This window comes from Triticum urartu, chromosome 6A, assembly GCF_056163025.1.
Source record: "Triticum urartu cultivar PI428250 chromosome 6A, HENAU_Tu73, whole genome shotgun sequence".
Taxonomy (NCBI): domain Eukaryota; kingdom Viridiplantae; phylum Streptophyta; class Magnoliopsida; order Poales; family Poaceae; genus Triticum; species Triticum urartu.
This window is the reverse complement of record NC_141878.1, coordinates 502,911,270-502,921,496: the sequence shown is the minus strand read 5'-3', so window position 1 is coordinate 502,921,496 and position 10,227 is coordinate 502,911,270.

Here is a 10,227-nt window from a genome sequence, read left to right as displayed (position 1 = left end):
CCCACCACCCACTTAGTAGCCACTGTCGACAATTTGACCGACATGCTCGACTTCGACTCCGAAGACATCGATGGTATGGACGACGATGCAGGAGACGAACAAGAACCACTGCCCACAGGGCACTAGACAGCCACCTCATCATATGATATATATATGGTGGACACACCCAAAGAAGGCAATGGCGTCGGGACAACGAAGGATGACCCCTCCAAGAAGCAACCCAAGCGCCGACGTCAGCGGCGCCGATCTAAGTCTCGCCAAGGCAAAAGCGGTGATACTGGCACAAGAGATAATAGCACTCCGGACAGTGCCAAAGATGACGACAATCCCCTCCAGCAAGATTTAGAGCAGGAGGATGGAGAAGCCAGCCCTCCCGAGAGATCGGCTGATGGAGAGGCGGAGGATGATAATTACATGCCTCCTTCCGAAGACGAGGCAAGCCTCGACGATGACGAATTTGTCGTGCCTTATAGCCATGGCAAATAGCCTTAAGAAAAAGCAATAGCAGCTTCAAGCTGATCAAGATTTGCTAGCTGGCAGATGGACTGAAGTCCTTGCGGCCAAGGAATATGAACTCGAACGCCCCTCCATGAGTTACCCAAAGCGCAGGTTGCTACCCTGACTAGAGGAGGAAGCATTAAAACCTACATCTCTAGTGTATGGCGCGGCTGATCGGCCACCTCGTGGCCGCGACAGAGAGGCATTTCAGCCAAAAGCTCAGCCCGCAACCCGACGCCACTCACATAAAAATGTCAAGGCATGGGGAAACACGCTAGACCTACGAGACGTATTGGAGGACAACGCAAAACACGCAAGATCAATCTACGGATCACGAGGGCGCGCCACTATGCAAGACGATAACCGTCACGCCGAATACAGTAAAAGTAAATCCGGCCGGGCCGAACACAGCGGACAAGACTCATTTGAGCAGCGTCGTGATATAGCCCAGTACAGAGGCACCGCACACCCCCTATGCTTCACAGACGAAGTAATGGATCACCAAATCCCAGAGGGTTTCAAACCCGTAAATATCGAATCATACGACGGCACAACAGATCCTACGGTATGGATCGAGGACTTCCTCCTACACATCCACATGGCCCGCGGTGACGATCTACACGCCATCAAATACCTCCCACTCAAACTCAAAGGACCAGCTCGGCATTGGCTCAATAGCCTACCAGCAGAATCCATTGGCTGTTGGGAGGATCTGGAAGCCGCATTCCTCGACAACTTCCAGGGCACTTATGTGTGACCACCAGATGCCGATGACTTGAGCAGCATAATTCAGCAGCCAGAGGAATCAGCCAGGCAATTCTGGACACGGTTCCTGACAAAGAAAAATCAAATCGTCGACTGTCCAGATGCAGAGGCCCTAGCAGCTTTTAAGCACAACATCCGCGACGAGTGGCTCGCCCGGCACCTTGGCCAGGAAAAGACGAAATCTATGGCAGCCCTCACAACACTCATGACCCGCTTTCGCGCGGGAGAGGACAGCTGGCTGGCTCGAAGCAATAACATATCAAAGAACCATGGTACTTCGGATACCAAGGATAGCAACGGCAGGTCATGTCGCAACAAACACAAGCGCCACATCAACAACGACAATACCAAGGATACGGCAGTCAATGCCAGATTCAGAGGCTCTAAACCCGGTCAGCGGAAAAAGCCATTCAAAAGAAGCACTCCGGGCCCGTCCAGTTTGGACCGTATACTCGATCGCTCGTGCCAAATACATGGCACCCCCGACAAGCCAGCCAACCACACCAACAGGGAATGTTGGGTGTTCAAGCAGGCCAGCAAGTTAAATGCCGAAAACAAAGATAAGGGGTTACATAGCGATGATGAGGAAGAGCCCCGGCCGCCGAACACCGGAGGACAGAAGAGGTTCCCCCCACAAGTGCGGATGGTGAACATGATATACGCAACCCAAATCCCCAAGAGGGAGCGGAAGCGTGCGCTAAGGGACGTATATGCGTTGGAGCCAGTCGCCCCAAAGTTCAACCCATGGTCCTCCTGTCCGATCACCTTCGATCGCAGGGACCACCCCACTAGTATCCATCATGGCGGATTCGCCGCACTGGTCCTAGACCCAATCATAGACGGATTTCACCTCACTCGAGTCCTTATAGACAACGGCAGCAGCCTGAACCTGCTTTATCAGGACACAATGCGCAAAATGGGTATAGACCCCTCAAGGATCAAACCCACAGAAACGACCTTCAAAGGCGTCATACCAGGTGTAGAGGCCCATTGCATAGGCTCAGTCACACTGGAAGTGGTCTTCGGATCCCCGGATAACTTCTGAAGCGAGGAGTTAATCTTCTATATAGTCCTGTTCAGCAGTGGTTATCATGCATTGCTCGGGCGAACCGCATTTGCGAGATTCAATGCGGTACCACATTATGCATACCTCAAGCTCAAGATGCCAGGACCTCGGGGGGTCATCACAGTCAATGGAAACACAGAGCGCTCTCTCCGCACGGAGGAGCACACTACGGCCCTCGCAACAGAAGCACAAAGTAGCCTCTTCAGGCAATCCACCAGTTCGGTGATTAAACACCCGGACACCATCAAGCACGCCCGGAGTAATCTGCAACAAGACCGCCTGACACGCTCTGAGCTCGCATAGCAATGCGCCCCCACCCCAGTCCCCGCCAAACGGCGAAATCCGTGCCACACGCACATAATTATGCATTGAAAATACCATGGGCATAGGTGGGGGCACGACTACGGCACACCCCAAAACGCGGCTCAACCGCACTAGGGGCTTCCCGCCTTATTATTTTTTCTCTTTTTCAGGACTTTACTCTCTGGAAACCCCGTCCGGTAGTACGATTGTCGGACACACGATACAACAACCAAGGAGGCAGAAAGCTACGTCGCACCATGGAACTCCCAGGTGGTCTCTGATAACGAGTAAAATACCTGCTTTAAATACCATTCCTCAGCTTGCCCTTGGAGGGGACATGTCAAATAGTCCTACTTTTTGCTTATTGCACTACTTGTATCATTCTGCTTCGACGCACCTTTTTGAGTAAACAATGCATAGCACTAGACTATTACCGCATTCTCTATTCTTATATATATATATATATATGTTCATTCATGACATTCAGCACCCGCACACTCTGGTACGGCCAATACGCCAGGGGCTTAAGCATACCCCATAATACGGCGTGAGAAGTCTGAACACTTTTGACAGTGCGGCACCCCGAACTTATAACATTATATGCATCAGCTCTGAATCATGTCTTGGGTCAATAGTCGGGTTTGCCCGACTCCCATGTTTTGGTACCTTACGTTTCGCTATATCGGCTAAGGTAGCACTGGGAGAACTACTGCGATTGTGCCCCGGTTCATCTAGGCAAGCACCTCAGTAGAGAAAGCTAAAACTGACTGTTATGATAAGGCGAGAGCTGGTCGCTGTTCGAGAGGTCTTGAGTCCCTAAAGACTTATGCCGCTTAGGGCGAGGACTCGGCTTTGTCCGGCTTAGGCGTGTATAGCGCCCCGAATTCGGCCTTCCGAATACTAGGGGCTTCACCAAAATTTAAAATTGTAGACTTCTATGGCTAAGTGAGAGTGATAAAGCATTATAGTCCAATTGCCTTGTTCGTTGTGCTGAGCACCTCCCTCGAAGGACCCAACAATGGGAAAAAGAGTGCTCAGGTTTATCCCGAACACCCCAGCACTCGTGGCATGGGGGCAGAAGCCGACGACTGGCCATCCCTCAGATTTGATAAACAGCCGCACAGAAGGTAATATTTTAAATCCAAACAAGCGTTGCATAGCGCACATGAACAAGTTTTCATAATACAGGATCACACGAGCAAGTTCATTCAAAAATTACATCCTTCGCACACTCGTCCGCCACAAGACGGGCACCCTTCAGGACACCCTCATAATACATCTCAGGGTGGCGATGCTCCTTGCCCTGCGGCGGCCCCTCCTTCACCAGCTTCTCGGCGTCCATCTTGGCCCAGTGCACCTTCGCACGGGTAAAGGCCCGGCATGCACCTTCGATGCAGACGGACCGCTTTATGACTTCTAGCCGTGGGCAGGGATCCACAAGCCGCCTCACCAGGCCGAAGTAGCTGTTGGGAAGGGAGTCTCCAGGCCACATCCGGACTATGAGGCCCCTCATGGCTTGTTCGGCCGCCTTGTGCAGCTCGACCAGTTGCTTCAGCTGGTCGCTCACAGGCATCGGGTGTTCGGTCCCAGTATACTGAGACCAAAACAACTTCTCCGTCGAGCATCCCTCCTTGGCCCGATAGTACTTTGCGGCATCCAACACGCTGCGGGGCAAATCTGCGAATGCTCCTGGAGAGCTCCGAACTTGGGCAAGTAATAAGTAATTTACTTTCACATGTTTGCTTTGCATAATGAATGCCTTACCCGCCGCTATCTTCCTCATCGCCTCCATTTCCCCGAGGGCCTTTTGGGCTTCAGCCTTGGCATGCTTTGTGCTCTCGAGGGCCGCGGCAAGCTCGGACCCTCGCGTCTTCGAGTCAAGCTCCAAAGTCTTGTGCTTCTTCACGAGAGCCTGGAGCTCTTGCTGTACCTCGCCCACCCATGCCTCTTGTTTCTCCCGCTCGGTGCGCTCCTTGGCCGCTTTGTTTTCGGCCTCGGACAGCGCTTGCTTCAGGGTCGCCACTTCGGTCGTGGCCCCTGGCACATCCATGATGATCCTGTCATTTTGCAACCACATCTTTTTTATATAGACAAGGTATTACTTACCTTTGTTCTCCTCGAGCTGACTCTTGGAAAGGCCGAGCTCTTTCTCGGACCGCTCGAGGTTCTGCTTCAGTGCGGCGACCTCTGCAGTCAGTGCGACAGAGGTCAGCAGCAAAGCCTGCATACGCATACAGACATACTTACATTAGACTCCTGCAGATATTATTTGATCCTCTATTCAGCTTTTCTTTGTGAACACCAAACAGAGCATCAGGGGCTACTGTCTATGCGGTAATATTTTCCTATATTTTAAATACTTACCTCAAAGCCTGTTAGAAGGCTGGCACAGGCTTCAGTTAGTCCGCTCTTGGCGGACTGAACCTTCTTGATCACCGCACTCATAATAGTGCGGTGCTCTTCGTCGATGGAAGCACCGCGAAGCGCTCCCAACAGGTTGTCCGGTGCCTCTGGATGGACAGAGGTCACCGGCACAGGCGGCTTGCCCCCCTTGGAAGGGGGCCGCCTGCCGGAGTCCGGAACCACTGGAGGTTCCGGCGCGGTGTTTGGCTGAGGGCCGAACTTGGAGCCCTTGGGAATCTTGCTCCCTTTGCACCTGGAGTCCGAAAGGTCGCTTTGAGGTGCCTCCGGGACTATCTCCCCCGGATCGGTGCCTCTTGAGACAATACCTCGACATTGTCCGTAGGGCGAGGAGAGGAGGCAGTTGGAAGTGTATCACTATTCATATCCGATGAGTCCAAGGAACCGTCCGACGAGGATACGTCGATACGGGCTCGGGGTGGATTGCATGTTCATATTCGACGTTAGGAGAAGCAGTGCAATAAAAGTATGCTACGAGTTACTCTGGTATCCGAATACTTACGACTTCGCCAGGGGCTTGGCCCTGAGTAACCACTCGCCTTCGCTGTCGGCGGCGGTGGTGGAACAGTCCGGAAGGAGAATCCTTCCCTTCTTGGACCTTTCGGCCTCCCCGGTTGGGGCAGCCTTCCTTTTCTTGTCTCCCCCAGCTGGAGGGGGAGAATCTTCATCTTCCTCCTCCTCGTATTTATGGGAGGAGTGCGTCCCGGAGTTATCGGACGATGAGTCCGATACCACCTAGCGTCGGGAACTCTTTTGGGTTCCCATGGCCTTCTTCTTGATCTTCTTCTCGGGCACCTCATAAGGAGCCGGAGTCCGCATCTCCGTCAGGAGAGCGTCTGCAGGGTCTTCGGGCAGAGGGGCCGGATAGTTAATCTGCTCCGATGTCTCCATCCAGTCCTATCAAAGGCATGGGAGTTCAGACCCCGCATATGGTTAAGCTATGGGAAATAAATACCCTACGAGATGTACAGAACTTACCAGATTCGCAGGGCGCGTCACGCTTAGCCCACGGTCCTCGGTAAGTTGGGGGGACCTTGGCGGCCTTGAACAACACCTTCCAGACGTCCTGATGCGTCGTGTCGAAGAGCTCACGTAGAGTCTGGTGCTGGGCCGGGTCGAACTCCCATAAGTTGAAAGCCCGTTGTTGACACGGGAGGATCCGGCGGAATAGCATGACCTGGACTATGTTGACAAGCTTGAGTTTCTTGCTTATCATGTTCCGGATACACTTCTGGAGTCCGTCTAGCTCCACCGATGAGCCCCAGGATAGGCCCTTATCCTTCCAGGAAGTAAGCCGAATGGGGATTCCAGATCGAAACTCGGGGGTCGCCACCTAGTTGGTGTCGTGCGGCTCGGTGATGTAGAACCACCCCGATTGCCACCCCTTTATGGTCCCCACGAAGGAGCCCTCGAGCCATGTAACGTTGGGCATTTTTCCCACCATGGCTCCGCCGCATTCCGCTTGTTGGCCGCCTACTACCTTCGGCTTGACATTGAAGGTCTTCAGCCACAGGCCGAAGTGGGGTCGGATGCGTAGGAAAGCCTCGCACACGATGATAAACGCCGAGATGTTGAGGATGAAATTCGGGGCCAGATCATGAAAGTCCAGCCCATAATAGAACATAAGGCCGCGGACGAATGGATGGAGGGGAAACCCTAGTTCGCGGACGAAGTGGGGGAGGAAAACCACCCTTTCGTAAGGTTCAGGTGTAGGGACGATCTGCCCCGCGGCTGGCAGCCGGTGCGCGATATCCGCGGCTAAGTATCCGGCCCCACGTAGTTTTTTGATGTGTCCCTCCGTGACAGAGGAGACCATCCACTTGCCTCCCGCTCCGGACATGTTTGGAGAGAGTTGAGGAGAAGGATGTGGACTTGGGCACTGGAGCTCGAGTGCGCGAGAATGGATGAGCAAGGAGGAAGAAGGCGTGGGTAGAAAAAGGTGAAACCTTATCCCTTTATAAGGGTGGACGAAACTATGCGCCCCCACCAGCCTAGTAAAACTCGCTTATCACCCAAGCACCGTAATTGATGGCGCGGTTGGGTTACCCACGTCCGTATTGATGGGAATCCCGTAATAACGGGACACGGTCTCTGCTTCGACAAGATGTGCCAAGGAAACCGCTTCGTGAAACACCCTGAGATGGGTTATGAAAAACGATTCGAATAAAGACCTGGCTGTGGTGGGATGTCACGCTACGGGGTACGTCAGCAGATTAGATTTGTGGAAATATTATTCTCTCTACGGTGGTATGTGGAACTTGTTTTGCAGATCCGGACACGATCCTCGTGTTCAAAATCTTCTATGAAGTATTCGGAGGAGGAACCCGCCTTGCAATGCCGAAGACAATCTGCGCGCCGGACTCATCGTCATTGAAGCCTGGCTCAGGGGCTACTGAGGGAGTCCTGGATTAGGGGGTATCTGGATAGCCAGATTATATCCTTTGGCTGGACTGTTGGACTATGAAGATACAAGATTGAAGACTCCGTCCCGTGTCCGGATGGGACTCTCCTTGGCGTGGGAGGCAAGCTTGGCAATACGGATATGTAGATCTCCTTCCTTGTAACCGACTCTATGTAACCCTAGGCCCCTCGGGTGTCTATATAAACCGGAGGGTTTTAGTCCGTAGGACAACACCAATCATACCATAGGCTAGCTTCTAGGGTTTAGCCTCTTCGATCTCGTGGTAGATCAACTCTTGTACTACTCATATTATCAAGAACAATCAAGCGGGACGTAGGGTTTTACCTCCATCAAGAGGGCCCGAACCTGGGTAAACATCGTGTCCCCTGCCTCCTGTGACCATCCACCTTAGACGCACAGTTCGGGACCCCCTACCCGAGATCCGCCGGTTTTGACACCGACAGTCGTGGTTTCCCGTTGCCATCCCTGACTTCGGATGTGCCTGGGTTGCTGGTGCCGCTACGGGCTAGCCAACTGTCTTCGCCCGCACAAAAGCGGGTCATAAGGCTTGTTAGGGTTGTCATTCTCCTCGGTTTTTCCTGGCCGAGGTGTCTAGCGAGCCATTCGTCCCGGACACTATGCTTGAAAGCCGCTAAGGCTTCGGCATCCGAGCAGTCGACGATTTGATTCTTCTTCGTGAGAAATCTGTTCCAAAGCTTTCGGGCTGACTCTCCGGGCTGTTGAATTATGTGACTTAAATCGTCTGCGTCCGGAGGTCGGACATAGATCCCTTGAAAATTGGCCCTAAAAGCAACCTCGAGCTCCTCCCATTTTCCAATTGAGTTTTCGGGGAGGCTTTTCAGCCAGTGTCGAGCTAGTCCTTTCAACTTGAGGGGCAGGTATTTGATGGTGTGGAGATCATCTCCGCGAGCCATGTGGATGTGAAGGACAAAGTCCTCAATCCAGACTCCAGGGTCTGTCGTTCCGTCATATGCCTCTAAGTTCACGGGTTTGAATCCCTCTGGAAATTCATGGTCCAGCACCTCATCGGTGAAGCATAGGGGGTGCGCGGCACCCCTTTATTTTGATGTGTCATGGCATTCTTCGGACGGTTGTAGCGTTTGGTTTTGATTCCGAGATGCTATTCGGTCAGTATAGTCGTTTGGGCGGCCATGATCCTGTGCCAGAGTGCGCTTCCTAGATCCATAGATGGACCTGGTCATACCGCCTTTTTTGTGCGGGTCTTCACGTAAATCGTGTGCTGACTTGTGTGCGGCGTCGTTAGCCGCTCTGTCGCGGCCACGGGGTGGTCGATCCGGCTGATCAGCCATTTTATTTTTCGGCTGAATGGGCTCTAAAGCCTCGTCATCGAATTCAGGTAGCAGCTTGCGCTTCGGATAGCTCTTTGTGTGGTGACTGCCGCCATACTTTTCTTCAGTGTCAAGCACTTTGTTCCATCTGCTGTTGAGCGTATTCTGCGCAGCCTTAAGCCTTTGCTTCTGTTTCTTCAGGCTCCTCACGGTGGCGATAAGCCTTCTATGGAGGTTCTCTTGTTCCAAGTGCCTTTCCGGGATGATGTGTGCATCGTTGTCCGGACTGTTCTCCTCTCCGGAGACAGGTTGACGAGCTTTACCCTCGGCGTTGCTGTGATCGGACAGCGGCTCTATACTATGTTCGCCGTCCACTGGCTCACCCTGCTCCATCGCTGGGTCCGTGTGGCCATCGTTTCCCTTGGAGTCAACCGGGGTATTATTCTTTCTTGCGCTATTATCGCTGTTTTTGTTGAGGCGGGATTTGGAGCGGCGCCTACGTCGTCGCTTTGGTTGCTTCTCAAGGGGACTATCCTTCGCTGCATCCTCCCGTTCCTCGTCATTGTTTTCTGTGGGTGTATCCACCATGTATATATCGTGTGATGAAGTGGCTGTCCAGCGCCCTGTGGGCAGTGGTTCCTGTTTCTCTCCTGCATCGTCGTCCATACCGTCAATGTCTTCGGAGTCGAAATCAAGCATGTCGGTTAAATCATCGATAGTGGCTATTAAGTGGGTGGTGGGTGGGGAACGAATTCCTCCGTTGTCCGCTTCCCACTCGAGTCGTACATAGTTCGGCCGAGGGTCTCCTGATAAGGAGAGAGACCTCAATGAATCTAGCACATCACCCAAGGGCGAGTGCTGAAAAATATCTACGGATGTAAACTCCATGATCAGTGCCCAATCAGATTGGATAGGCACGGACGTAGGTAGTTCGGAGCCTGTGGCCGGGGATGAATCCAAGGGTCCGGTAACACAGGTCTCATAGTTCGGCCGAGGGTCTCCTGATTGGACATAGTTCGGCCGAGGGTCTCATGATAAGGTGAAGTCAGTATTCGGCTCTATCGCCGATGAGTGTGCGGCTTCCGTGGCGGGGTCCAACCACCCGTCCTCGGACGGTATGATCTGCTCCAGATTGAGGGCCGGAGTAGCCACAGGTGTGATCTCCCGAACACCGTCCGACGGCAGAGCTAAGTCATGCTCATCGTGACTATGCGGCGCACCTGACCTGGGCTCGAATCCGTCAAAGATCAAGTCTCCGCGGATGTCGGCAGTATAGTTCAAGCTTCCAAACCTGAACTGATGGCCAGGGGCATAGCTCTCGATCTGCTCCACATATAATATTAGAAATGCTACAGAGCTCCCACTCACTTTCTTGTAAATACAGGCTTCTCCAAAAGTCTGTATAAAACCATATGCTTTGATCACACTAACAAAACGTTTATTCCAACTCCGAGAGGCTTGCA